Source organism: Rhyacophila brunnea, unplaced genomic scaffold (genome assembly GCF_057557595.1).
Source record: "Rhyacophila brunnea isolate RB1 unplaced genomic scaffold, BYU_Rbru_1.0 scaffold_17, whole genome shotgun sequence".
NCBI lineage: Eukaryota > Metazoa > Arthropoda > Insecta > Trichoptera > Rhyacophilidae > Rhyacophila > Rhyacophila brunnea.
Genome location: NW_028232827.1, coordinates 17,373,599 through 17,400,671, shown reverse-complemented (window position 1 = coordinate 17,400,671; position 27,073 = coordinate 17,373,599). Strand labels below are relative to the sequence as shown.

The 27,073-nt window shown below is 31.0% G+C and overlaps 1 protein-coding gene across 1 annotated transcript in view; it reads right to left on the bottom strand.

Annotated features, from left to right (window-relative positions):
• The window catches only part of pdm3 (POU-domain protein pdm3), a 251,609-nt gene extending 224,971 nt beyond the window's left edge, over positions 1-26,638 (bottom strand). The window contains exons 1-2 of the mRNA XM_085944799.1: positions 25,512-26,638; positions 13,129-13,392 (exon numbers count right to left, since the gene is read on the bottom strand). The gene's annotated coding sequence lies outside the window, so the exon portion shown is untranslated. The remainder of the gene's footprint in view (positions 1-13,128; positions 13,393-25,511) is intronic.
• Between the last annotated feature and the right edge of the window lie 435 nt (positions 26,639-27,073).

Genomic DNA, 27,073 nt, shown 5'->3' with positions numbered 1-27,073 from the left:
GTCAACACTCGTAGAACAGTTGATTTGTTTTCACTTATCACCTTTTTAACAAAATAAATGAATTACCATAGAAATAATAAAAACATTGTTGTTTGCTCCATTTTAATACAGCTAAGAGTGATAACGAGTGTTTAAAGTAGGCTGATAAACAATGCCTTCTGCTAATTAGCCAGTTAATTGGCTACCTACTTACGGCAGATATACTTTGCTAAAATTAATTATTGAAAAAACGTTCACTTTGTTGAAATGAAAATTCCAGCTTAATCAACTTCATTCCAACAATGCTAACAAATGTAATTTAATGAAATAATATACATAAACTGCAAATACTGAAGATACATCTACATTATTTTATAGCAGTACCTACTTTTCAAACTAAGAGGCACCTGGGGGACCATTATTGTCATTCAGCGGCGGGAAACCGATTGATCAAAAGATTTTAAAGGGAACCTCTAAACAGTTCAAACCAGTTAAACAATTATAAATGTGTACCAAATTCTTAAAAACATCCGTATCCCTCACAAATCGAATATTAAATTTTCGCCAACGCGTAACAACACCCCTGCAAATAACACCAAACTTGCCCAAAACATAACCACTCAAGTAGGTAACTACTTACTTGTACACAAAAAATAATCCACTAATATTATTATCATACTGATAATCTGTCATCATAATGTGATTTATGGTTATTTGGCTCAAATTCTCGTCCTTATGTGACGTTTACTTGACCATGGTCATTCCAGGTGTGAAAAAATACTAATATATAAATTGTAATGAACCTTCTTGATATTTTCACTGTAGGTCAGCTGTTTTTTTATTAAAATAAATCATGCATACAGGTCCTACATGCAGCTGGTGATACGGATGGAGTAAAGCTGTGGAGAATACTTCGCGATGGCCAAGTCATCCATGTTACGATTTAAAGTTATGATATCCCGACAAAAAGTAGATACCAAATAAAAAAAATTGCATGCGGCTGGATTTTATATGGCAATTCTTGACACTAAAAAAATGTGCTTACACGATAATATCTAGGTAGGTAGGTACTACACTTTATTATTTTAAATTATTGAATTGCTTGGCACTTTTGTTTGGGTTATTTTATTTTTGTGCAGTCAGTTGTTTCTTTGTGATACGGTAAGTAGGTATGGTTAATGTGTATGCTTGCATTCTGACGGTGTTGCTTTATAGTAGCGAGTTCTGATGTTGGCGGTAGTATAACTTTATGATGAACTAGGACAGCGGTCCCCAACCTTTTGGACCTCGCGGACCACTAAACTAAAAATCTTGAATCCCGCGGACCACTACCACGTATTTTTCCACACTTGTGGAACATTTGCAGATCATCTTCAGCCAACCGCGTTTGCGACAGCAATATCTTCCTTCGAAATGCATCAATTTAGCGTTGTAATGTGAAGACGTCCGTGTGCAGTCCTTGCAAGGACGCTTTCAACTCGTTTAACAGAGAAAAAATGTCTGCCAGGTATGCATGCTTCACCGGCCAATCGTCGTCAGACAAGAGATTTTAGAACTTCGAATTATTTTGCTGCTGAAAGAATAGCTTGACTTCTTGACGTAGGTTAAACAATCGGGTTAGTACTTTGCCCCTCGACAGCCATCTGTATATTTTCATTTTATTTTATCCCGAACAGCAATCTTTGTTCAATTTATTTCTTTAACATATTGAATATGGAATGACGACGTAATAAGGCTAATATTTCAAAAAGATTATTATAAGAATAAAGGTAAGTACTGAAACTTTTTAATAAATACGAAAATTTCAAATGTATTCAAATTACTCTGCGTACCACTAAAATTCTCTCACGGACCACCGGTTGGGGACCACTGAACTAGAAGATAAGAACGGTGATCACGCAGCCTCTCAATACGGTGAGAGTGAAGTGGCGACATTGGACCCGGCTCGGCCAGGTGCTGTAGATGTCTCCGGATAATTTCAACCTGGCTTGCCTGTTCTTCAAGTCAGAAGGTCACCAAATACCATCCACAGATTGTAGTTGCGGGATGAGTATGGTGTTCATAATATGTTTCAACTAAAGGGCGGATATTATCAAAGAAGAAGAAGAAAAAAGTAGGTAGGTATATGAAATGAGTATATTTTAATATGAGTTTAATAATATGTCAAAATTATTCAAATATGAATGAAGAAAAAGGAAATAGATAAAATAATATAACGTATCTAATTGAATAAAATTGAAAGGTCGTAAGATATAATAAAATCAGGTTGAAAGTAATTCATTCACAAAATATATAGACATACCTACAGTTTTCAACGGATTATAATATGGGGGAGATTCCAACGGTTGATAAACGCGTCGTTTTACCTGCGATCCGGTCCTGCATTTTGCCATGCACTTATGACGCGTACAAATGCATATTAATATTATAATATCGAGTGCAATAAATAACATTGGCACCGCTGTAACGTGTTTGATGTTAACACAACTATGACACTTGCACCTCGTGTTGTTATTTACCCTCTGCTTTGTGTACAATACGCACGCCACTGTGTGCTTTATACGAGCATGAAATCATAAAATGGACAACCACGTTAATATGATTAACAATGATTTAAAAATTATATTTTTTGATAATAGATTATTGAGAATCAAAGATATTTTTTATGACATAACCATTTATAATAATATAGTATTCAGATAAACATAATGACATGATTATATTAATTTTCCAATCGTATAAAAATACACCGTTCTAAGAACAGATCATCAGCTCTGAACAAAATTAAAGACCTGTAGGGTCACAAAGGTACACTGAATCGATCAAATTTAACGAAAATACGTAGCATACTGGTGACTAAGAAGAATGGAGGTAGTAAAGAGAGGTCTTCATCAAACAGTAATGAACTATTCCTACTTTCTTTAAGAAAAGAAAAATTTTCATTTTAAAAATAAAGTATTGTTTTAAATTTTCCAACTACATACCCACTCCATTTAGGAAAGGCTTATGTCCATAGTATTATACTTTTTCTTTTAATGTGAAAATGTTTTATACTAAAAATGGAAATGAAATCGGATTGTCCTTATTATTCTGAACTTAAGAAAAACCAAGAACATACTATCCAGTAAAACATGCGTAAAATAGGAGACAGACGATTAGTCAGTTCAATTCCGAATAGATTATAAGAAAATATTTTTTTTATTTATACTTCAATTCAAAAATTTTGGTAACCATACATCTAAAAATTAGAATTATGTGGAAACCTATGTTTCCAAATACGGGTTGGGGTGGTTCAGATTTCAAAAAATCATTGACCTGGCACTAATTTGTTTAGCAAATAAAACCGCTGGTAATATCTTTTGATCTTACACGGGTGCATTGTTTTTTTCTTAACATAAATAATATATATTATTCCAGTTTATTTTAATAATTTATTATTTTTATTTTATTGTAAAAAAATATTTATTACAAAACAATAATATTATAGTATCCATTTAAACGTAGACGTATTCGAAATAAATAATTATAAATGCCTTAACATAAATTCACTCATTCAAGAAACAATCTTATAATTATACAAACTGTGGGCCTATTAAAACCCGAAGAATTATCTAACCTATCATTTGATCCGGTCGAAAATAATTGTTCTCTAATTTTCAAAAAAAATCACGAGTTCTTTTTCGAAAATCATGGCGTTAAATGCGGCCGTAATAATAAATTATCATTTGGATGAAAAGTTAATACTGAGCAATTATAAACCTTTAACAATTCATTTAGGTAATAAAAGTATCCCCAAACATATTAAGTATAACTACTTAAACATTATTTTTTATTATAATTTTCAGTCATAGAGGAATATTATTTTCAAAAATAGAAGGCGATGTTTTGAATACGGCATCTATTTAAATATTAAAATATTCTGAGGTAGTATGGAATGAATTCTTTCGTATAATGTATTTATTAGATTTACATGCCATATTGATGATTTTGCCATACATTTTGTAAAAAAGACATAAAGACCGTATCTTTCGTATCGAAGATGAACGGCATTTTTTAGAATATAATGTATCTCCACAGATTACGGTGGGTGGGTCCAACCACTGAAGGGCATCTTGGACAGTAGGCCAAAGTCTCGCAGATCGACTGAAAACGCTCGAAACTGTGGCAACAAGAATGCTAAGGCGGCCGGTGCAAATACTTGGAGAATACTGGCGCCGACAGGGGAAAGTAGAGGAAGTTCTTGGAGAAGATTACGAACCTTCCTGAGTCGGTAAACCACTGATAATAAAAATTCTCTTTAACGATTTATATCATCATCAGCCGGGGTAGATCCACTGGCTCGTTCCACTCTTCTCGGTCTACTATTTGGTGCGCAAATGCACCCTTGCCAATTCGGGCCTACGAGCAATCTCGTCATACATACAACTATCAATATGCTACGCAATAGTTCCGACTTATACGCGGTATAAATACGAACTAAGTCTTTCTTGGTGGTATTGACCTCTACGCCCCTGTTAACTATTTTAGAAATCGGGAACATCAGTCGTTTGTTCTCCCAAGGAACAGAACTGCAACATTGCTAACACCAATTGGACGGGCAATAACTGTGTTCAACCGAATCGATTCATATATTCCACCTATGTGAGCATGAGTTCAGGTTGGCGTTGTTTTACAAATTCTTAAAATAGGGTCTACTTAAGTCATTCGGCGTACCTCCGTGTACGTCATATTATTTGTATTTACTCTTTCACATTTTAATACTATGTCATGTTGTGAACGTCCTAAATTTGTAATTTGTGAAGTTATATGTAAATAAATAAATTTAAATTTGAAAATTTTGAAAAATATTTGTGACCCGTGTATTCGAGTAACATTGATGAGGATCGCTTTTATATTTTCAAATCAGTTTATCAATGCTTTTGTTTTCGAGACATTTATCTACCAAAAAACTAAACCTACTTAAAGGCTTTCATTTCTTCCAAAGTTCTTGCATCACCTGAAGGTCATCTGGGTCATTCGCAAAGCTGCAAAGCGCAGTTGACTGAGGTAGGTATTCGCCGTTTTATATAGATATCAATAATAAAGGACCAGACGATAAAGTACCTAATAATCTCCCTGATGATGACCAATCTCCGACAGGGGTACCACAAGAAAAAAATTAATGTGTTAATAAAAAAAAAATATTTTCCCCCAAACGATTACCAATTACAAGATTATTACAATTTATCGCAGGTTCAAACAATATTTTTTATATGTTTATTAACACAATATTGACACAATAAATCACTCTGTAAATTTCTTCTACAATAATGATAATTATGAACAAACATAAAAGTTGTACTTCAACACGGAAATCGGTGTTGAGATTTTCCTTCTTTACGAGCTCGATTTGCAAGAACTCTTTCTTATCACATCTAGCATCTAACATCAGAAATAATAATCTAACGTTTCTCACTTAAACACTCCGTGTTTCTACAAGGCATTACAACAATTCAATCATTTATCATCTCTTTCACGCTACACGGATTCACGTGAAAAAAAACGAAACAGAAAAAAACGTAGCATTACCATTTAGCCACCATCTTAATTTATAAGATTTTTTTAAAGACAAGTCCACATGACGGAATATATTATAATATGTAGGTACATACGTTACCTTAAATTTTATCTGTATTCTTCAAGTCAATATAAATTTAATATTATCACATTAAATTAGAAACATTACCTACACGACAGAAGGAGTAGATATTATTACTTTTCACCAAAATTAAATTTTGATTACTTTTGACAAATTAGTAGGTAATTACAATACCACAGTTTAAATTATAGAGATTGTAACCATTTCTTGACGTAATTTGAAACACCTTGGATAGTGTAGTTATTAAGAATTGTGCTGAAGAAGGATACTTTAATGGGTAACTTAATCGGTTAAGAGCACTCTTCCGAAAAGTGAAAGACGTCCAAGATTTTGTTAGCATTTTCTGTGAGTAAAAACAAACCGAGAACTTTGCTGAAGACTAGTTTCAACTGGAATAAGGATAAAAAAAGATCATAAAATTGTATACTTAAAGGTATTTGCATAAACTAACGATCATAATGGGAATCAATTTAATTAACTACACTTTTAAATAAATGTTATCTTAAGTGGCGGAGTACACTGCAACAAGCCGCGGGATACACCTAAATGGCACTTGCAAGTGCTTTTTACGCCTCTTGCGCCACGCGCGCATCGCACAACCACTCGTGGTGTGCTATGTGACTTACGCATAAAGGAAATATTTAGAATTAAATAATTTGTTAACGACGACTGGTATTATACTAAGTATAAAAGATTTTGACAGGGATGTTTTATATTCTAATACTGGCCTAATTCTTATTTGCTTACCAGTGCAATCGTTATTATTCTTGTGATTATTTTATGATACCTTTATAATATGATCATAAAATGTTAATTCTTCACATGAAAAAATACAGGATAACATAGTGTCATAAACATATTATATCCCACAAAATTTACAGATTATTCAGACTCAGCTTCCAAAGATACCCCATATTTTCAATAATCGACACCTAGTAACAATCTTCTTTCGTTTTATATTTCATTTCAAATGCAATTGCAATATCTCGTAGTAGCTCATTTATAGAAGTTTCGAATATTTTTCCGGGTAGCCATTATACCTATAAGATAAGTAGATTTTTAAAAAACTGTATGTAAACCGTTATTTTTACAAATTACCACAAAAAAACAGTATCACAATTTTTGTACTATTTATTACCATTAAATTCAATAATAACATAAGTGATGTACTGATGTACCATCGTTTGGACATCATACTATGTTTTTTAATGATCGCAAATCGTATTCAAGAATTAGACGATCCAAAGAAACTACGGAAACCAAATAATATCCCTATTGCAACTATCATACAACATTTGGGTTAAATTGCGATTGGATTTTTACCACGCGGTAATTCTTTCAATGACGCCTAACCGCATTCGGGAAGAAGCTCGTTTTATCGGGGGTTAGATAAATCTTTCACGATCTTATCGCCGGCGGCTCCTCCGCCGGGAATATAGTGCGATTGGACTGTTACGATTAGATGTTTCAGTTGCTTTCGAGTGCTGGTAGTTACGTACTAAAAGGATTTGATATAATTACGTATTTTAATTTATTAGCTCGGACAGCTGGTCAGGGCAACCTTTGGTGTAGGTACGGGAAAATAATTTAATTTTTAAAAGTTTTTTTACGTGATAATAAAATAATACTAATCGAATAATGATGCCGTCAGATAAAGGTTCTACACATTGACCATTATTTGTACAATTTAATTTGTATTTTTTTTCTAAACGAATTGTAGATTAAGTGAATAAGTATAATATTTTCGAAATTCTGTATATAAAGATGATCGTTCAATAATTTACTGCCAGTCCCATCGCGGTTATTCTAAGTTCGTGGTATTTGAGGTATTATTTCTTTTATGTACCTATGTAAATATTGTATCGAAATATATTATTTTAAAATTACGAATTAATATACCTTATCTGCATGTAATATATTATTATATAAAGAATTTTTGCATCGGTAAAAATAAATACTAGATAAAACAGATAATATGGTAACCATAATAGAAATTCAATATAATATTTACTCATAAAATGTATATCTGAACAACTTTCAGCTGCACACAGAACTATTCGAACTCACATTTGAAATATTTTACAGAAGTGATTTGGAAACAGTCTACTTAAGTTAGGTATTAATTTATTACTTAAATAAAAAAATGTATACATCATTTTATTCATCAAAAGTTACATAAATTATGATTTATGCAATTATTTATATAAAATAATACATATTTCAAATAGGTTATTTCAAAGAACTCTCAAAGAAGTCCCCATTAAGAAGTAAACCAAACATTTAAGTGACCGAAAATATCTCACTATTGCTTATTCAACGTTTTAACTAGACACCTACCTACGTATATGGATATATTATTTAGGTAGCTACTCAAAAATAATTTTTAATGCAATTGGGAATCCATTTAATCTATAAATGCTATCAAGTCATTAAAAATATAACATCATGCATTTTCATGAAATTCCCAAATTTTGTATTATTTTATTATTTTTAATATTCAAACATTGTATTGAATACACGTTATAATCTGTGATTTCGATACTCGTCGCTAATTTTTTACCAGATTAAAAACTGTCAGGCAAGTTCAGACCACCACATTACTCGGTTTGCATTTATTTTGTTTCGAACTATGAACATAATAATATATTATTATATTCAGCTTAATTACCGCACAGATAAAAAAGCAATGCAAAAATATGTATTAGTTTAGATGCATAATATTAAAGAATATAATATGCTCACTGTATTAATCCCGTAATATATTTTTGGATTTTAATACATTCTGCGCCGTTTTAAAGATTGAATAAAAATGATAATCTAAAATGAAGATAATCTATCGATATATCTTATAAATATGCATATTAAAAAAGATAAATACCTATACCTACTTGAAAATAAAATAATTAATAATAGGTGATATATAGTTTTATTTATTAAACTAGTACAATAATTATAATATTACATGGTTTGACAGATGCACCATAATTACAAGTTATTTATTAGTATTTCGTAATTGATTAAATACATACGCATAAATAAAACTAATAAAATTATTTTTATAGCAATAAAAAGTGATGAAATGGTCAATGGTCATATATTATGACCTTTATATTTCATTTTATGCATAAAGATACATAATAATATCTCAAATTAATAATCAAAATATAGAATACGTACTGATTTCACGTCGAGTCGTGTATATTACATGTGGTTATCAACTTGAAATTATGTATAATGTTAGGAAAATTATATTATATTAACTGTTTGGGTTGTAACTGTTGTAAGTGTTGTAGTAGAATATCTATAATAAAATATATATAGTCGATTCGGTAATATCAAAATCTAAGCTTGTAAATTACAAAATTTTAAAAATTGAATAGGTACTCAAATCTATGAAACCTTTGTATTTTCTAATAAATATCGGTTTTAGCATCTTATGACTTTATCCAGGTACCTACCGATGATATATGTTATTAATAACTGTCTCTACACATTAAATAGGTAACGCTTAAAGATATAAACCAAGGATAACTAAAACAGACTGCAAATTTAAATTTAAGATTATTACAATAACATTGAAAAAAATACACAAAAAACATACTTATATAATTATGTGATATTTCTTTTATAAATTGGTGGTAAATTTTTTAATGTAAAAGTTTTAACAAATTAATATTAATCTTGATTTCCCACCCTCCCACCAACGATACCCGACGCCTTCGCTCATTCCTCGCGTTCGTTAGGTATTATTCAAAGGTCTTATAATTAGGGACATAAATATTAATGCGGCTTTCCATAATTACATCTCACTCTTTCCTCCGCACTAATTTATGTTGGTGTAATTTAGATTTTTATAAATGGCCGCCGCCGCGGTAATTTGTTAGGCAGGCCTCTCCGGGCCGCACGGAGCAAGGAGGCAGCCGACCACCTTCATCAAATATGAAAGAATCCCAGTAATGATAATTATACGGCAGCGGAATGAAAGCAATCAAAGGTTGGGACGCGCGACGCGGGCAGCACAATTCACAGATGCGGCCCTGCCTACCCCTAGGTACAAACGCAGTAAATTAATTGGTATTATAAAAAAATATATTACCAACATGTTATTTTATACAATATATTATTAAGTATACAAGTAATTAACCATTTTCGCTTCTTAGCAGAACATGATATTGTACTGGATACTTTCAATCCAATTGGTATTTGCACTGGATCAAACACACATTAAAAAAAGAACATCTTGTTTTTTATTTCCAACCGTGGGATTGGATTCGCATCTAATATACTTAGAAACAGCTACTCTATCAACTAGACTAGGTCACCATTGGTGCATCTTTGTATGAGTATTACCAGTATGGGTGGTTAATATCGTACCTACGTAAACTGTATACACTTATACTTAGGTAAGGGCAGGGCTCTAAATGGACCGAAGCGCACCGGAGCGCCGTTCCGGCTTATAAAACTCCCAAAATTGTCGCTCCGTCTTGTGGAAAAAATAATTTGAGAGTCTGACGTAGATAAGCCATCTAGCCACCAGCACACTTACTTAAAAAAAAACACGTACGCTTAGAAAACTATGTATTTTTTATATTTAACTATGTAAATATTCTCGTAAAATTATCGAGCGCTCCGTGATGGGTAGAGGTGTTTTCTTTGATCATTACATCACTGTTGATTACAATAATTTACTTTTTACATTAAGACATCAAAAAATGTGAAATAATAATATAAATGACACAATTTCTTAATATTAATTTAGTCAATACTGTTGTGATTAGTAGAAAAAGTTCTTATATGACGTGACGATACGTATTAAAATTATTTAATATTTCATAGAACAGAAAAGAAATGTAAGTCCCTTTATAAAGTGGGTGTTTTATAATATCGTATTTGTTTATTCCATTTTATTACCCATATATGGATACATTATAGTAGTAGAAATTTTAGTATTTAACTGTAACATGTAGGTACCGTTTAAAAATCAGTTAGGTACATGTTCAAACACGCGCGTTAACATCATTTTACTCCCTACTTAAATTACAGTTTGTCAATTTATGGCTACGGCCGTATGTTGTAGCTTAACCACTGGGGAATGCCAAAAGAAATGGCGTATTTCAAAAAATCACTACCTTATTCTTAGGTCAATAATTATTATAAAGCAATCATTATTCGTAGGATGTTTATCACACTTGAATAGTCAAAAATATAGCTTATAATTAGTATCTTTAGAATTATCTTCAAATTTGTTAATCTTGCCCATTTCTTGAATAATAAAATGCCTAATTCTTGTCAAATTTGGGATCACAGAGATTATCAATATAATTTTTTATCGTAAATATTTCACTATAATAATGTCGATATAAATTATACTGATGGTTTTATAAATGCGTTTAAAAATTAATAAATGTAAAAAATCTTAACACCACTGCACATTCATGTACTGAAATATGACTATAATCTAAAACATTAGAGCGAGAGGTTTAAAAGAATACTATTGTATGCAATAAAAATACTTTATGCAGTCATCAAATGTTTAAAATAAATATAAAGGATAATAAATAGATAATTTACAACGTTTAAGGAATGTCCAGGATCATGCTTTGAAAATAGAACAAAAGCTCCATTTTGACCTACGCTGAGCATGTCCCCCTTAATACAAAACCACTCTGTGGAGGCCCATTATTAAGATCGGACATGGTCAAAAAAATGTTTAAATATTTGTACGATTTTTAATAAATGCATTTTGTGTAAAATTTAATGGTTTTAAAAATGCTGATATCCCGAGATTTGCATAATAAAGAATACGAATTCCGAAAACCCGGAATTAAAAATACTATCCCGGAATGCAATCCCTAATGCGAGCTGAATAAATTAATTGTACACACATTCTCACTAATATACAGAGATAACTTAGTAGACATTGCATTCGTTTGATTATTCTTCAAGATTATTGAGGCTTTACAACAGTGGCGTACAGCAACAGAAATTAATAATCCTGGTTTAGGTTCGAGATTTAAGAAATGAGAGCGGTCATCGTATACTTTTTTGTACATATTATTATTTGATATCCCAAAACGGGTGTTTGAACCATGTTTTGTTATGATTTCCGTTGAACGCGTTACGGTCTAAGCCACTTATCAATTTATTGTATTTATTCAACAAAAGAAAAACATATAGGTATGTATGGAAATTAGCAGCATGCACAATAGTGTATCATAATGTATGTACATACACAACTAACGAGTATAATATAACAAATAAAAAAACTAAAGACAAGGGTTTTGTCAAAAAATATAAAAAAGGTGTAGATTATTTAAAAGTGTTAACGCATAAGGGCACAGTTTTCAACATTACAGTAGAGCAATTTGAAAAAAGAACATTACTGGTTTTGTTAAACATTTTTTACTAACTACCCTATCAAAACAAGTTATACATTTTTGAACACTGAATGAGACATTCAAAACTAATTAATCTAACCGTATGTAAAGATAGCTCATTTTTACAATAAAATTTCGAATGTCATTTTGTATTAGTAACCTTCATACTCCTCACTACCCTGCCATAACATATCTGTAACTTATTCGCGGAATTCGTGCTGACGTAATTTTAAGACGCTGAAGATGAAATTATAACGCCATAAATAACTAATTTTCGCCATAACCTCCGTCGTGTCCGGAAATTTGTACGTATACAGTTTGCCGTATCACACTTTACCGTGAAATTTTCTATCGGAAATATTATATCGTCGTTTCCATTGCAAAATTGAATATCTGCAAAATTTCAAGTTTTCAGGGGAGCATAAAAACAGTTTACAAATTGTACGGCACTTGAATCAATTCAAAAAAGGTTTTCATAATTTAATCGATAATGCAATTTTTGTAAATTGTGTTATTTTGCATGTGTGTAAAGGTGATTTTTGCGGTTTTAATTATACAAAAATGTCAAAAACGCATATTTTGCAGATATACAATTTTGCAATGGAAACGACGATATGGTCGTATATTAAAGACCGTCCCACCTCTTTGAGTCATTTAGTAGTGAGATACAATTCATGTCCAAATAAAACACGGTTTTTATCGGTTGACAGGAAGCCAGCGGCAAACAAATTTTGAATAGCCGATATACTGGATTATTTGTTAGGATCTGCAATACAGACACGAATAACGCGTATTTTTTTCATCTCAGTGCTATAGAGATGACCGTACTGTATGTATAGTATACAGTCATCTCTTTCCGATAAGAAAGCTCACGGTGTACTGTGCTACGGTGAAATGTAATACGTACAATTTACATGTAACCAACGTCCGTAACGTTCTTTTGACTAGGTATAACAGGCTTCATAAGTGACGACCACACCACCCTAATTGACTTTTGAAAACACACATTGAAAAAACAAAAAATCGTTATTTTTCTATGTGCAGAATTTAGACTCGCAACCCAGTGTGAGTTAAATGAAAGATTTTTTTTAAATTCAATATTTTAATAATGTAATGAATAAAATAATCACTCACCTGACGTGTTGGCAAAGAGCAGTTCTCTGTGGAGGGCTGCCGTTTTGAAATGCGGATAAAACAGCTTGCTGCCTTCAATTACTTCCGTTTTGACTATGAATACTTCAAGCGAGTTATTATAATCGAAGTGTGATTACTGATTACGATAGTGAGAAACCACTTTCTAAATATGCGCCGTGTATTGTTATTTCAACGTCCTCTACTTCTTTCAAATGATTGTATATTTTTCTTCTTCGATATTGGCTGCTCACTGATGCCAGGAATCTGAAAGTTAAACACAGTTTTTATATTAGTAATAATATCACTAATCATATGCCCGAGTCGAATAATGAACAACATATTATTATGGGCACGGTAGGATGTACAAAATAGATAATAATGAATAGTTATTTTAATAATAAACGATAAAATCTGATTCTGTACAACTCCGACTATCTTAAGTACATACTATAGGTATGTACTACATACATCAAAAAATATCTTGTTACACTGCCATTAGATTTTAATTGATTTATATACTTATATAGTATATTATTTTACAAGTTTTTACATAACTTTTACCCACAGTGAATAAATAATAAATATTTTATATACATATAATAATCTTTCATCCAGAATCACTGATATAACTGAGTCTAATATTTGTATGGATATAGCAAAGTTGAAATTATTGAAAGTAATAAATACTGTTAAGGACCGGATAAATGGGAGTAAGTATTTCACTGCAGTCCACTTCAGTACAAACGCAATGCATATTACGCATTAACAATAAGACCGCATTTTTATGAATAACTCCCAGGGCTCGAAATGACCGGAGCACACCGGAGCGCAGTCTGGTTCGTGAAATCGGTAAAATTATCGCGCCGTCTCGTGGAAAATGTAATTTGACCGTCTGAACTAGAAAGACAATAGTATAACTAAAAATCTAACACTCTTATTTTTATAAAATACACATAAAATTTGATAACTATGTTCTTCGTCTGTTGTCTTCAGGAAATTTCGAGCGTTCCGGTTCGTAAACTTTTCTATTTCGAGCGCTGATAACTCCATAATAAATAGAGTTTAGATACCAAAGTTTTACCGTTGGATAGATGATTGAACCACAAAGACACGCTTCACGTGGTTTGGACATGTGTTCCGGGTGCTTCGAGGGTCCTGTTGCCGTGACCAACCCTCCCTCACCCCACACCGATTCTACAAAAGCGATCTACGAGCTGCAGGAAGGCAGGAGGCGTGAGACGTGGTGACGTATCGAGGGAAATGGCGAGACATCATGCTTGCCCTTTGCCCCAACACTGTGGCGTGACAAGGTGAAGTAAGTAAGTAAACTCAAAACTGCACTTTTAGTTACTACAGTCTGGTTCTAGGAGGGCGATATTCATCTAATGAATAAAGTAACATACAAATAATTAAAACTTTGTTAATAAAAAACGGTAGATAGGTATGTACCAACATAGAGTAAAATTGCCTGTTGTTAATTTGCTTAGAAAATAAATAAATACTTAGAAGTTTTAAATTATATTTAATTATTTTTACTGTGTTCTTGTTATTTTGTTAGGTTTTGTGAAGAATTTATTTCCATTAATAACACTTGTATTATTAACATTGTAAAATACATTTATAATAAAATTATTATTACTTAATATATTTATAATTTTAGTATAAAGTTATAATGGAGAAATATTCCAACTATTTATGTATTTAATAATATTTAATTCTGGTTTAGAGATGCTCTACAGTTGGACGAGCTGTTGTATCACATAAGGAGAGTTAAAAAATCGATATTTTTTTACCTATATATATTTTCATGTTTAAATGAATGCCATCTTTATGCTCATTATGATTACTACATTTGAATGGAAAACATTAATAATTCTGGGGGATGTGTTTACATTAGTTTAGTTGATATATATAGATAATCCTGATTAAAAATATTTAAGGTCTCTTTTGGTGGCAAGTTGAAAATGTTTAAAATTCTTAGTTTTTTATTTATTATAAATAAATCTTACGCAAAATCAGTAGTTATTGTGTAATAAATTGATGCTCTCAATTCAAATGTATTTTTCATAGCATATCATTTTCTAATTCATTAGTCATTTCATTTTTTTTAATGGCAGCATTCGATAAACTAATGATAGATTATAATAGGTGGACTTCCTATATTTACTTCGTAACTGCAGCAAAGTGCCATTTTAGTTTGGTAAAAATGATAGGTGTTTAAAATGGAGTGAAATTTTTGAAGCCTACGTCAATTAAGTTTGATAAAAGTCAAACTTTTATTTTAGTCGGATATAGGATGGAAATTGTAATAGAAGTTTATTCTCATATACTTGCGTTTGATCATTTCATCGTCTAGTCATCTCGATGTCAATTCAAAAGTTAAACTATAATAATATTATTTTAATACCATCTCACTTGATGACATTTTTCATTGATCCTGAAGAGGGTCTTGTGGCTGTCAACAGATTTGTATGATCGAGTTCTCTAATTAATATCATTGATTTAATTGTCATTTATATATTTAATGATTCACAAGCCGTCAGTAGTTTTGAATAACGCATACTCGATGAGAAGTACAAAAATAAGTTGTTCATAACATATATTCTTTTGCATACAAAATTCACACAGTCAAATTACTTCTTGCAAATAATCACTTGTTCACCTCAGTAACATTATCAAGGTTTATTAATTTTTTTTTAAATCTCACCAAAAGCCTGGAATACTTGTGTAAGCATATATTTTAACCGTGTTGGGCTAAATAAAAAGGCTAGAACAATCGAACAAATGTCTCACTCGTAATACTCCCTCCGAATAGCTCATTCGATCTTTTAACTTCGTACACTCACTCCGCATTGTATCTAGCTAAAGAACTTAGTGCCTCTGACAATAATACCTATCTCTTTGTTATATTACACCATTGTATCACTGTAACATTGTATTTCTGTCAAACTCGCAAATAAACATCCAATCTACTTCATCCTCAGACTTCAGTTCATCTCCTCCATCGCTTATCTATCCATCACCACTATATCGCCTAAGTTAACTATGTTTTATTCAATGAATTATACGCAAAATTTAAGAATGTACCGACGTAGTAAATATTTGTTGAATTCATTGATATAACATAATTATGAAATATTAGTACGTTAAAATTAAAATTTAATTATATCCTGACGATGTCTAGGAAATCAATAATATTAAACCTATTGCTAGTGTTCTTGATTGAAAATCACATAATGTGGTAGCCTTGGATATAACACATCGGTCGTGAAATTTCAGTGTGATTAGTATTATATACCTACATTCTTTGTTTGATAAAACACATTGAGCGAAATCTTTTTTATTATATACGTAATATTATATATTTTTCAGGTGCTCCAAGTTGTGTATGTTCATTAAAAATTTATTATATTATATAGGCATAAAATTAATTATACATAAGTATATCAACTTTTGCATTTCGTTGTCGTTTTTTGTCCACATAATGTACGTATTATAAACAAACACGTAATTAAATATTTTGTGGTCAATAATATATTTGTAATGTTCCATTAAGTTTGTCATAAGCTTATAATAATATAATAAACTATCTCGTCACCGATAGAACAAGCCGAGAAAAATGCTTTTTTCATATATGACGAATAACTTTGAATTTGTTTGCATTTGAAATGTACCTATACGTTAATTCAAATTATTCGGTGACCATAATCATACATATCGATTATATTATATATATATATAAACATATTATATATCTAAAAAAATCAGGGCAGCTAAACCATTTTATTTTCAGAGTAAAAAATAGCCTCAAATGTATTAACTACAAAATATTTATAAGTAATAGTATGTAACCATATTTTTATAAATATTCATGAAATCTTAAAATGCGAAACCTAACAGCTGCGTAGGTATTTTAGTTATGATAGAGAATATTATGTTCTGCCTTTTTAATTGGTCCCAGAATACAAATAGATGTAAAATTTTAATTTTTTAGGTATATGTACCTAAGTGAAACAATAACTTTGTTACAGCAGACAATTCAATTAAACCCCACCAATTCTTCTCATAAATTTTATCAGATATTGTAAAACCACTAAGTATTTAGTGAATTAAAACCTACCTAATATATAACAATCATAAGTATTAAATACATTTTGTTTTGATCGCTTTTCTTTTTTCCGAAAGAGATCAAAGATTTTTTTAAATTTTTAGTATGAAAATCACCCAAAATCACCAATAAAAAATTCAATACGATGCAGACAACGGAGCTCTAAACATACCATTTTGTTTATGTAATAAAATTCAATATATTTTTGATAATATTATTAATAAATATATTTGTGTATTTTGTCGCCTGGATGCTATGTAACCTTAACACCTACCACTTGGCGAAAAATGGCGCCACTGGTTTTCCTTTGCAATTTTCATCAGACGTGGGACAAAACAAACCAAAACCTAACACAATCTACTAAATAGATACTTATTTCTAGGTTATAATAGATTGTGTTACGCCTTGGTTTATTTTTTATATTCCATGCCGAATTGGATAAAGCGTGAAAACAGCGCTCCCAAAATAGAAAACTCGGTGGCGCCATTTAGATGCAGAAGTAATGTGTGCCTTAAGTATGCCTTCTAGCTAATTCTTTCATTGTTTTATTGAAAAACATTTAAATGTCTACATTTTAAACGCATTTAATTTAACTTGTTATGTCCATCTTTTGCTTTTGACCCGGCCTTATACAGAATGTTGGCGACCAACTTGCAGTAGGTATCTACTCCACGCTATCTCATTGAAGTAATACTACAGCCGCTACGCACCAAACCAACTCTTAATCAGGCGTATCACAGGACTCTATGTTTGGTGTAAATCATCATTTTTATATCTGGAAATATCTCAGGAGCAGTTACGTTTTAGTAAGGTTGAGAGTATCCATGTGAAAGAGGAGCAAGTAGAGGCAAAATTAAAAAATGTAATAAGTAAAAAGAACCAATTCAAAACTATCGGACAACCTATGTAAATAGATCTTTACGTTGGCAATATGAAGCCGCAAAATTTCTAAATGTAATAAAATACAACCAGATCGGGTATTGTGATAGGAGCAACAACTGCTTGACCAGTTTGAGCACATCTTCTCTTTCTTTACACATTTTAGGACATTTCCAGAGGATGTGGTTTGCTTTCTGCATTTCTCCGCTACGTAGACATGTTAAACCAGGACATATCCACAATGCCTTTGATATAGAGATACTTACGGAGGTAACGCAGCCAAAAGAATCTCTTTATACCAACGCTTCTGTTGCCGTTTACTTTTCCCCACATTATGACTTGAAGAAAATCATACCTACTTCTCATTGGGGAAAATATAGCCAAATAAAACCTCCTTATTGATAATATAATCAGTCTATCATAATATCAGTATAATATCTTCATTGTACGCCAATACAGCCAAATCTCGAGTAGTATGTTCATAATAAATTATAATAAATGAATTTAAATTTAATGATTCATCTAGCCCTGCTTTACCCTATTGAATAAGTAGGTCCTATTTATAAATTAATTACATACAATATCAGAAAGTATGCTTAATTATTCCGCAGTCATTATTCAAACCTCGCATAAATAGAGATAATTAAAACGGCGGCGAAACATCCCACGCGTTTACCACTGTGGCGAAGGAAAAAATAATAATTACGACCAGAACACAACTCTTTCAGAAATTCGGCTTAAATTTCCCGGAAGAGCTGAAAAATTCTCGCTTTAAATCCGGTCGAGTGCCGTTAGCCAAAGGAGCGCTTTCCGTTAGCGGCGTCGTAAAAAAAAGTTTAAAAAATAAAAAAAATAAACTTTTCACGAAAGTTCGCACTACTGCCACCACTGGATGGATATTATTAGCAAGAATCTGAGCTCTCGTTAACAAGTTGACTATCCTCAGATGCTTTCAACTTTCATACAACACTTTGGCACATTTTAAAAATATATTATGACGACCATTCATTATTATTAATTTATAGAAAAAGTAGTGGTTTGTTGAGACAATAAACCCCGATATAGGGGTAGGTATCATTATATTTATTAGTATTTCTTTTTTGTGATATATTAAATTTTATTTTTCCACTCATCTACATCTACATTTACATCTTTGAACCATAAAACACCGAAATATATTTAGTGATTTTCGCATAATGTATGGTAAAATACAGAATTATATAAATACATAACATTAAAATGACATATTGGACGTAACATGTTAGTGCATAATAATTGAGTCCGTTAAAAGCAAATTGGCTTCTCTTCAACACCTACACCTTGGATATTGAGATCTGCGGATAAATAATTTTGAGGGGATTTAAGGTATACCTATTATAAGTTTTATTATACTATAATAATATAGTAGGTATAATGAGAAAACTAATCCATTGTTTAAAATAAAAATACAAACTTTATTTTGTCTTTTCATTTGAACGTTCCATAGAGTGGCTGAGTGCAATTTTAAAATTGAAAGAATCCTTTGTGCTTCTAACTTTTTTAATTATGATAGCATGAGTATTTTTTTCTACCCCTATATTAAATGGAAGTGGGAATACCTCAAATACGCTCACAAACTGCTAGCATTACAGTGAAGAAGCCGTAGGATACGTAATTGTTCGTCCACTGGTTGGATCTAATTATATCATCTACGACTTGTCGGAACTTGGAAGCCAAAGAATTTGGCAGATACGTTTAGGCAAATCTCTCACACGGTCATGACGGAAGACCTATTGTAAAAATGGTATGACATAGGTTGCACATACTGGGTACCTACCTGGTAATAATAGATGACAAACATTTGCATAATGTCTTGCGTAGAAAAAATACAATCGAATTGGACGGATTGGAATTGGATCTACGTACGTCGATACCACCTGTCCGAAACTAACTTAGTTTTTACCTCCACTGTGACACAGGGCTCGAAATAGACCGGAGCGCCGTTCCTGTTCGTGAAATTGGTAAAATTATCACTCCGTCTCGTGGAAATAATTTTACCGTCTGAGCTAAATAGGCCATATAATAAAAAATATAACATAACACTATCTTTTAATGAAATACATATAAAATTTGATAACTATATAAATATCTTCAGAAAACTGTCAAGCGCTCCGGTTCGTAAATTTTTCCATTTCGAGCGTTGCTGTGACCTGAGAATTATTTGATGATTATATCGATTAAATTCAAGAGACAATAAACAAACTACATCTTTAAATGGTCTAAAGATCAATGTAAATAAAACCAGCGCAAAATTCAAAAGCACATATCTTAATCTCCCCAAACACGTTAGCATAGGTTTAATAAAAGTATCAAACATCGTTTAAAATTTAACTGATGTGTTGATATCAGAGACTACTTTTTATAAACTATAGTTAATCCTATTCGTTATGTTATCAAAAGAGAATAAAACCTAAAATCCTTAAAATAAAAACGATAAACACACTGAATATAAAATGTACCTACTGTCATTATATTATTACAAAACTCATGCTTTAATGCTTTTCTTAATGCTCAGTGTAAAGAATCCTTAAAATTGTCTTTAAATTATTTAACACTTCCAACGTTGCATCTGCAAATTCTGAGAACTTTAATTATCAAATGGCTGACATTTTGAATTATTATTCGCAAGTACGAAACAGAAAATTTACATAAATTTACGCTAATTAAAGTTAATTAACATCAGCGACTGAAGATCCTTGATACATTAATCACGTTACCGAGTAATTATAGCCAAAAAAATAAAAGTCTTCATTATCTATCAGGGTTCGTCTGGCATTTACAAAACATTTTTTTATGATAGTGTTTAAAACGAGTAGGTAAGTATTTTTTAATCATAAATATACAACATTTACTAAAACAGTATCTTGTCTAACTTAATAGATACCTCACATAATAGTTTAACTAAGGATTCACGGTTTTTTAATGTAATATCACTCAAATATAGTATTTAAAATACAATATGAAGATTACTTGTCAATGTGATATAATATAATATTATTATGTACCTATCTACTATAAAAAAATGAGATTGTCTGCAATATAAATAAAATACGATATTGGGCTAGAATAGGTACCTAATACCTACACAACATTGTAGTCCTGGCGTCTTGGAATTTTCAGCAGTATGTACCTAATGTCAATCTTGAGTTTCAGTGGGTGAACGTACCGTGAAAAATACTCACTTTATCTTCACCCGCACTATAAAGTATCTTTATACAAACATGTTTCCGAAATCACTCGAACGCCATAACTAATCGCACAAGCTTTATTAGTGGATATTCAATAAGGTATCTAATCTGCACATCATTGATTATATTATGTATTACCGCATTTTCAGTCTAAAAATTAAAAAAGGCAAATTGTCAAACTTTATTTATTATAATTACTGTGAGTTTCATAAAACGCTTTTATTGCAATACGGATAAGAGTTATTTGTATTCAAATTCAAATAAACCTTGAAAATATTTGCAGAATGAATAATCATAATTAACTTAATGCATAAGTATGCTGAAATGTAAAAAAGTGCCTAGATAGGTGCAATATTATTTAAGCCCAGTAGGTACATTATAAGTATTAAAACAATGTTATTAATTTCCAGATCAAAAATATTAGGTATATATAGGTACTGAGGTACCTACTAGTGGTTTATGTGCTCATTTATTTTTTAATATTTTATGCTTATTACTATGTACAAATAACTGCAGTTTTATTAAATATTTGTCTTCTAAACTAGTGTTTTTGTTAGTCCTTGGTCCCAAATAAACAAAATCTATATGTATTTATATACAAAGCTGTACCCCGACTTAGGTAAATTCTGAAGGATTTCGATTGTACAACAATATGGGATAAACTTAAACACATTTAAAGAATACACTTATCCTTCGTTTTGACAACTACTCTCAGTTTATGCACTGACGCTCATTCAATATTGGTGTATTTGAAGGTTGTAACACACACTATAGCACAATCTATAATGTGTGGTTCATTTTCGTAGAGCACTCACACACATTCAAAACCCTTCATCAAAATGTAGTGTATTGTGGTAATAGCCTATCGGAATTCTATGTATCAATCTGTTCTGTAGTACCTACATACCTTTTTAGGCACAGAATAGATTAATAAATACATTCATAGGTTATGACACAATACACTACATTTTGACTTTGACTTTTTTGGGTTTTGAATGTGTGAGTGTCCTACGAAAATGAACCACACATTATAGACGTGCAATAGTGTATGTTTCAATTTCAAATTATTTACACCAATATTGAATGAGCGTCAGCGCATAAAACGAGTTTATGTATCAGGCCGAAATACCTACAAGCGTATTCTTAACACGTCTTTAAGTTTATCCAGTGACGTCCCTAGACAAAATGCCGCCCCTAGGCAGCACCAAAATTTAAATCCCAATTTTTATACTTACAGTATTTTTATCATCCTTTCATGTCTCCGATATCTAAAAAATATATTGTATGGGTACATTATTAACAAAATATATACCTACCACTAAAACTAACATAACTAAATTTATAAATATTTTTCCCCAAAAGAGGGGATTTTTTGACTTTGTTAATACAATAGTTTCTTACATTTCTTTTTTGCTGTACATTAATTTGCTATGTCATGAGGAATTAAGGGCGATTCATGTCACTTTTCTTCTAATGGAAAGATATTTTCGTTATTACTAAGTTTAGGTAGCTATTTTTATATACCCATACCTTATGATTCTCCTCGATTTGCCGCCCTTCGAGTAACTGCCGCCCCCAAGCGACGCTCAATCTGCCTACCCCCACGGGACGTTACTGAGTTTATCCTATATTCTTCCACACTCGAGATCGATTACCTGTTTCTCCACATCCGTTAGGTATTTCAGTTCCCTTTATTTCTGAGTACCCTGTTTTAAGTAATGAAACACGTGTCGTAAAAACAATCATTTTCAAATATTATTATTTATCGTCATACTTATCTGGTTCGTAATCTGTACATGCCATTTTATTTTACAACGTTTTTATTAGCTCATATTCTTATTTGTCCGGTGGTTGTTTATCCAGTACAAATCTTGCAATCGATTTTTAACTAACTTCCCGACTAGCTAGACATTTGAAACTTTTAGAATATATCATAACACAATGCCAATCCATTATTTTAATACTTTTAGTATAATTGAATTCATTTTCAGCTAATTCTGTTTTGTATGAAAAGTTATTTCGGATGAAATCCGTAATCCAATCCACTATTATTGGTTGCTAAGAGGTGGTCCTAGCAACTAAATTATTAATATATACGTGCGTTACTATGGAAATCAAAATGACATTTCAGTATTCTATATTTGTTTGTTTGTTTGTTTTTTATTTACTTCATTTATCAAGTACAAGTTTGAGCATATTGAGCATAATAATTCAACAGAAAATTTAAAAACGTTCTTTTTATCTTTTTATTTCATACTTATTTCGTCTAGTCTAGTAGATAATGGTATGAACTTCAAATATAATTTGCAGTAGTTTTAGTCAGTATATTTCTCTGCGTATGATCAAAAATTATTTTGAACTTTTAGTAACATTTACGACGATAGATTAAATTTAACAATATCGTGATACAATTTACTACTATAAAAATAAATCTCATTTTCTTTGAAGAAGTTCTATTGAACCTTTGAAGTATCCATACAAACCTGTTTGAAAATACGAATATTTAATATGGAGAATATATTATAATTAATGATAATAATAGTCAATAACATAATACAACAGCGTAATAAAATCATAAAGACACAATTATTATTTTCTTTGTGAGATAATTAGCCTGATTTAAGTCATATACAACCCATAATTGGGAGGTAAGGTAACCTCTGGCATATAATTATCGTATTTTTATCGTAGATAATAAGCCCATTACAGCTCATTTTAAATAAATAGCGTTTTATTATGGAATAGTGCCGCAATAAAATCTTTACTATGACATCGTTTTTGATTTTATCTTCAAAATTACGCAAAATATTTCAATAATAATATGACGTACCTACATTATAGCATTACAATACAAAGATATAATATTATAATATGTTTACTTAAGTATTATTTAATACTTTTATATCATGTTTTACTTGTTTAATGATCTTTCTGGGTCTTTTTTATACTTATGGGTAAAATATTTATATAAATACATATTTAAGTAGGTACTATAATTACTACCAATATTTAGTTTTAAATATTGATTGCTTTAACGCTAACTAATTTTCAGAGTTGAATTCTTCCCAAAATTATTTCATAAAAATATTAAAGATTTTAATATTTACAAAAAGAACTTTTTAATAGCTTTATCTACCTAGGTTCCCACCACTACCCGTCATGTATGTACAGACGTGGATATGCACGGCCACCTTCCATGACGCTATAAACGTGTCTGAAAGAAGTGATTTTAAGTGCTTATTCCTCATGGGACTGATGCTACAACCATGTACCGTAGTGCTTATAGAAGGAAGTTAAGAAAGAAAGAAAAAAATTGGACTGGCATAGATGTCAATCGTTCCAACTGTCATCTTATTTAATTCTTTTTTTTTAATGCAATCAGTCTATTTTTTCATAGAAAAACTTTTGCCTGTGGCGCAGTTTCATTTAAAGGACTTTTGGAGAATTGTAAAGTATCAGGTATGCAGATATATAATAATATATCTTAGGTAAAATATATTTTGTTTAGAAGTTGATATTTTGGTACATAACAATATTTAAGCAGATTGTCATCTACAAATATTTAGATATACCTTCTAAGTAGGTACTTAAAATTTATCTACATATTATTTTTTTTTTTAATAAAATAAACATGCATGTTTTATAATAACAATATCGGATACTTAGAACCAATTACAGTAGTCAGACTATACTTAGGTACATGCTACGTATGAATATAATGAATTCAATTAACCATAATTACATGTTTATATTTTTATTATTATGAACTGTGGAGTTACTGATGCTTGATGAAGGTTTATATAAGCACGTTCTGTAAACTGTCTGCAGCAAACGTACCTACATATAAGTACATACATACACCAAATAATATGAGATCGCTATGCATACGATTAAAATACTAATTAAATACGTACACACTCTTTGCCAATCAATAATGCAATAAATATTTATATAACTAGAATACTTTAAATACTGATAAATAAAACATTACCAAAATGTGTATGCAGTAAATTTATTTAAAGTTTATAAAAGAAAATGTGTCTACGGTTTTTCCAATTTAATTAATTCAATAAATAGTTATATGTATAAATAAAATATATAAGAAAAATAAAGCTATGTATAATGTTATGTAGTAAAATTATTAAAAATCTAAAAATCTGAAAACTTACCTAGGGTTTTTCCTAGTTCAGTTAACCCAAAAAGCTTAGTCAAACATCACTTTTGAAATTCGAATTGTTTCAGGTTTTTCTTGACACGGTAACAACGACGTGTTCGAAATTCAAAACAATTTATTACGATAATAGACAACACCCATCTAGAACGTTCTCCTTTAGCCGGCCGCATACAAAGTAACACAACGATAATTAGCACGAATGTCAAATACTAATTTAAATTAGCTATCATTAACGACGGTCGAGCACGACTGCAAAACAACGTACGGCACACTAATATAAACTTCGCAGAGACAAATAATAATAATTATTAACTACTTATTACGTTCACATAACATAATTGTAACTAACAGCGGCTACTGTCTGCGAAAAATAAAACGTCACAAAACATTATTTCAATTAAATTCTGTAAGCATAGCAATTATACCATGAGAACATTATTCATCACATACGCAGCATATTAAATAGAAACGTAAATATATTTATTTAAACACGGTTTTAATAATATTCTGTTACTAACGAACATTCAATTAAATATTAATTATCAAGATTAATTAGGCAAGTAGAGAGATTTTAATTATTAAAATCAATTGTTAAAATATTGTTGTTAAACAAATTGTCTTTAATGATTGTTACTGTCTATTTTTTTGTTGTTAATAACAAACTTTTAATTATTATTATTTTTATACGTACTTATATGATTTTTCACGTTGGTATGTTAAAGTTATTCTTTCACTTAGAAGTTTAGTAAACACACTTTAACCGTCATTAAATTGTGGTATATTACACTTTTTTGTAATTAATAATATAGTATATTTACTGTGTTGTTGTTTTTTTTTTAAGTTAAAATATTGAAAACCACTGTATTTATTAAGTGTTATTACGTCACGTGTAGTTTATTATAGAGTAATTTAAATATAAACAGTCAAATTTAAGTTTATTTTACAAACGAATGCAAATTATATTGGTCTGTTTTGATTTACGTCACTTTCAAACTGAGTTGACAGCTAGTTTCGCGCGTTTTTCTGCCGGAAAAGTGTCTCGTAATATTTTTTTAACCTCTGGCGGCAAACGTCGCTTACATACGCATCACACGCTACCCGCCGGGTGTACCGACAACGACTGGTTCGAGTTTTGCTTTTGGCCGGCGGAGGCGGCGATATAGTGGCTCGCAACTTGACGACAGCTGGATAGAGAAGAACAGAAATCGTCACATGGCGTGCGAGAGGGACGATTGCCTTTTGGAGGCGTTTCTCAGCCCTCTCTGTCGAAAGAATAAATTATTATAAGACGGTTTCCAACGAACGACCGCTGCCTGCAAGGCTTTTCCTAAAAAATATATATGAAAAACATTACATCACAATTCATTCAACTTTCCTGCGTTAAAGTGTTATGAGTTGTTACTGTCTATATTTTTTAATGGAAGAAAATCATTATGTTAGTAGATACTACCTTAATTAAATATGATAACATTTACTTGGCAAAGGTATTAGTCGAAACCTATCACACCATTTAAAGAAACTGTCTCATCATTTTAATTCTGAAATAGCTCACCTAAG